Consider the following 4,927-nt stretch of genomic DNA (forward strand, 5'->3'; position numbering starts at 1 on the left):
GGGCTATGGACTGTCTGGTAAGGCTGGGCGCTAAGCCTTGAGAAGGAAAGCAAGAGAGGATTGGGATTGCTATTCCGAATGTTTGACTAAGAATCCTCCCTACTAGTGACTCAGGTGGTTTGCTACTTTTATTCCATCCTCCATTGGCGATCGAAAGCAGGCTGCAAAGTGGATGGCTTAACGAGTCTTTTCTGTCTTCCGATTAATGAACTTGCCCATCTTGCCTCTCCGCACAATCAACAATAAAGATTCCTTGTAGAGCTTCCATCGATCATTAATCCTTCTTTCCATCCCATATCCTTTAAAGCCGGCCCTGCGCTTACTAGTACTAGTAAACTATTAGATTGGCCACCGCTACCCGACTTCGGATCTACGGATAGCCTTTCTAGTGATGAGAGCGATGGGATACGGTGGTTTCATTCCCGGTGGTCTTATTTGGAAGAATGGGACATTCAAGAAGGCTTGAGGCTAGAAAAGAGTTCGTTAGACCAACCCAATATCTCGTGGTGGTTCGACCAACCCAATACATGGACAACAACATTACATGTTCATTCCCCTCTACGCATCTTGCATTCCTGCTCCAAGAGTTATTATCAGCTTTTTTTTCTTTTCTCATGAGGTCTTTAGTCCTGCTTTGGTCATCATAGCAGCAGTTTGCTAAATTTAGATTTAAACTGCGTCTCTGTTAGTGTTTATAGTTTATATTGAAGTCAAGAAACTCTGTTACATGGTTAATAAATATGTGGATTGCTTCCAGCATGACATTAGCATTCGAAGGAGTGTGCGGGGAGGAGGGATTCTCACAAATCTCTCTACTCATGCCACTCATTTATGAAGCGTAACTTCTACTACTCGGTGTTCTCCTTTAAACCCATATATTGTTTTTTTATTCCTACCCATATATTGTTTTTTATTCCTAAAGACAACTAATTCCATGTTTTCCAGGAAATTAGCAAACTTAATTCACAGCGGCGAGCAGCAAAAGTATATAATCACAGGACGGGGAAGACGGGATTTGCTGATATTGGAGAACAATTGGTGAGTACATTGTCTGTCTCGACATTTATACACGTAGGCACTTTGTTAATTTGTTTGGGTATGATAAACCTCTAAGAGTTTCGAAGACATGCACCGTATTAACCAATGGTTGCTGCGTGATTATTTTGTAACCATAGAAAAAAAAGAGTTGGGACCATCCTTTAATGGAAAAAATCGAAGGCCTTCAATATGGAAAAGAGCTTACTCTCAAAAAAAAAAGGAAAATATATTGAAGTAGCTACGGAAAGAGTGGCTGAAAAGATTGTAAGTTTTCTAATCGTTTATTATTATGTTTTAATGTTAGACATGAATGCTTGTTGTGATTTGGATTTGCTAAATCCTTGTTTACTTCAAAACTTAATTGAAGGATGTGCTTGACTAAGGAAGTGGAGGAGGAAAGGTAGTTATTGAAGGAAGTAAGGACATCTTAACTCTAGCATTGGGCACACCCGAGCATCCCGGGTGCGCTTTCGAGCAGTTGGAAAGGGATCACTCCCACCACATATTTCCACGTTAACAAAGCGTGGCTCAAAGGAACATGTTATGAAGTTGGAATCGACAATTCAGAGCAGCGGGACCAAAACTACTTGTCTTCGGGGAAGATGTTAGGTTGTTGTTGGATAGAGTCGAAGGTTGGAGGACAAAGATAATTCCTTACCATCTGAAAAATCTCTTCAAACAAAGAATACGAAAGTGTCAATATTGATCATAACGATACACTCATCCGGCAAACATCAATCTGGTAGATTAGTTAAAATGCTCGACAAGTAAGTTAGTTACTACTGTGAATGTTTTCTTTTTTATTTTTTTATTGGTAACCTGCCATCTATTTGCGCATCCTTCATCGTTGCATCTAGTGTTTGTGCAACAATAGTTTGACCCAACCATTTTATGCATTCCGACCTTCTAACTACAATTTTATTTTTCCTCGACTAATAGTTGAAAAAATTGGGAAGGCAGCCCAACCCCCATCAAAGCCCAAAGCGGATCATGGTAACAAAGCAAATAAGAAAACACAAGAAGGTCAAACACCATTTTCGAGGCCAACATCTGGTCTAGGACAGGCAAGTTGCATTTTACACGTGATATATATAATTTTAATAATGTTGCGTGGTTCTAAGATTATACTTCAATTGTAGGGCCTAGAGTGTAATTTTGGCTCAATCGATCGTGTGAACAAGACAAATAAGAATAAAACACGGGTCAAACACCATTTCGGGGTCTAACATCCGGTCTAGGAGAGGTAAGTAGTATTTTACACGCGTTATATATATAATTTTAAAATGGTTCTAAGATTTATACTTCAATTGTAGGGCCTAGAGTGTAATTTGGCTCAATTTGATAATGTGAACAAGGCAAATAAGAAAAACACGGGTCAAACATTTGGTCTAGGGGAGGTAAATTGTAGTTTATACGTAATATGTTATTAAAATATAATGTCGTGTGCTTATTATGATACTTAGACATTTATATAGGAAAAAGAATGTTATTTGGCTGCGGTTGGCCGATCAAATATTGTTGCTGAAGGCTTGGTATACGAGGGAAATAAACGAAAAGAAATTCACGGTTACCCTTTGGGACTCGATAATGTTCGTGTTGCGGTTGTATCGCTTGTTTCTGAAGAAGCTGGCCGTCTTGCTCTTCCTATACAAGTGAATGAGGAGCTTAGATATGTCGCAGATGCTCTTGGCGCACAAGTTCCTTGGCAAAAAGGACCATGTCTATTATAAAGACGACATTGAGGTAAATAACAAGATTCTTTTATATGAAGTTATATGATAGATTTCTGAATTTCGCTTCTCTTTTAATAATTGGTTGTTCTGAATTTTTAATTTAGGGAAGTAAAAATCAAACTAGTGATGGTCATAATCAAGGTGCAATAGATTCGTTTGTGGGATTCCTCAATATGGAGCTTCCAGGGGACCAAGGTTCGATACATTTTCCAGTAGGAGGAGAATTGTTTGGAGATAATATGGGTAGTTTCATTATGGAGAAAAGCGATATAATGGATGTATGTAACATGGGTTGGTTAGATGCTGCTATTTTGGTGGTATACATGAGGTTAGAATATCTACAAAATTTCATTGTTGGTGTTATCGTAAATCTTAGATATTCATCTTTAGTTTTAGTAATTATGATTGTTTTTTTTTTTTTTTCTCTAGGATTCTTTATGACGAATTTGTGAGTTGTCGTGATGTCGTCGGATTTGTAAACCCTTTATCTTTCACAAGAGCTAATGGGAATGAGAAAACTCAAATTATCGTGGAGAGCTTGCAGAATACAAGTGGTAAAAGAGTTGTTCTTATCCCTTATAATCCAGGGTAAGGATATTGTCTTATATTTTTAATACTATCCATGTTTTATCATTTTCATTGAAATGTATATTGTAGTTTTAATGTATAATTTTTCTTTTTAACCACACATGCCTCGATCTTTTTGTAGTGGACATTGGGTTTTGATTGCCATTAATTTATCATGGATGACTTTTAATTGGTTGGATTCGATGCATAATCTGCCCTCTAATGATATGGATATCTATTTTAACAGGTTTGTCATGAGTGTGTATGTATATGAAATAATTAGATCATTACGTGCTTATCTTTTACTTGCTAATTAGGTTTTACATTGATCTTATTTTGAAGTGCGGTCATGAAAATAGAAAGACTTGAAGGGAAAGGAAGTAAAGGTCCCGGTGAAGTGGGAGAATATTATGGTAATAAACAAATTAAATTTTATACATACATCTTGTGTATTTGGAAAAATATATACTTATGAATATTTTCCATGTTTGTACTTAGGGCCCGTACCAACCTAGTAGTAAAGAGTGTGGGTATTACGTAATGAAGTTTATGAGAGAAATAATAGAAGCTTGTTCAGATAATTTTTTTGAAAATAAGGTATAATTCGTCATACACTAGTATTCTATATTTTGTGTTACTCTTCCTTTTTTAGTTATTATATACTTTTTGATTTTTGATCGTGCAGATGACAAATCTATCTCTCAAAGCTACATACACACAAGAGGAACTTGATGTTGTTCGACTTGAAATTCTTAGATTCATCCAGCATAATGGAGTGTTTGAGCCAAGCGTCGAGTCTTAGCTAGGTTTTGACCCATTCCAGTTAAGGTGTGGTGCTTGGTCTCACCATTTTTTTTTTATATTTTAGATAGAACAAATAGATTGTTTTTTTGATTGATGCAACAAGTTATGTCATTATTATTTTGATAGAACAAGTAAATTTGGATGTTTCTTTCATTATTGATGACTCAAAAAAGTTCAAAACTCTTTTAGCAATTCAATGTCTTCGTGTTGGACGTCTAAATTTATTTCTTTTGTTTGTGTTGCACTATGAATTGTTCATTTGAGCAATGTGTTTTTAAATCCAGTGTGGATATATATGGTGAAAATGGGCAGGTTGCAGGTTGAATGAATATGATTAGAATCAAATAATTAGGGGCTTTTTTTAAAAAAAAGACTATAAACCACGGTTTATATCCAACCGTGGTATATATTATATTTATTTTTTGTAAACGTGGTATATATCGATTTATATCGGTTTATATCCAACCGTGGTATATATCAGTTTATATAACCCACGGTTTATATCCAACCGTGGTATATATCATATTTATTTCCCACGGTTTGCAACATATAACCCACGGTTTGTATCCAACCGTGGTATATATCATCATATTTCCCACGGTTCACATCGAATATAGCAGACTTTTCGGGCTATTAACCACGGTTTGTAAATTCTAATACCACTGTTTTACTAAAAACCGTGGTATATAAGAGATATTTTTCCCCACGGTTTTGTTAGAAGTATTTGTCACGGTGGTTGTTACCACGGTATGAAAACAGTGGCTAAAGGCTTTTTACCACTGTAA

General features: G+C 36.1%; 1 long non-coding RNA gene across 1 annotated transcript; it reads left to right on the plus strand.

The window, feature by feature from the left end:
- Positions 1-488: 488 nt before the first annotated feature.
- On the plus strand, positions 489-4,469 carry LOC147503219 (uncharacterized). The gene is made up of 3 exons (XR_015220150.1): positions 489-1,038; positions 3,837-3,935; positions 4,024-4,469. It is a non-coding gene; the product is annotated as an uncharacterized LOC147503219 (long non-coding RNA).
- Positions 4,470-4,927: the final 458 nt, after the last annotated feature.

Source organism: Coptis chinensis, chromosome 4, assembly GCF_015680905.1.
Source record: "Coptis chinensis isolate HL-2020 chromosome 4, ASM1568090v1, whole genome shotgun sequence".
Taxonomy (NCBI): Eukaryota; Viridiplantae; Streptophyta; class Magnoliopsida; order Ranunculales; family Ranunculaceae; genus Coptis; species Coptis chinensis.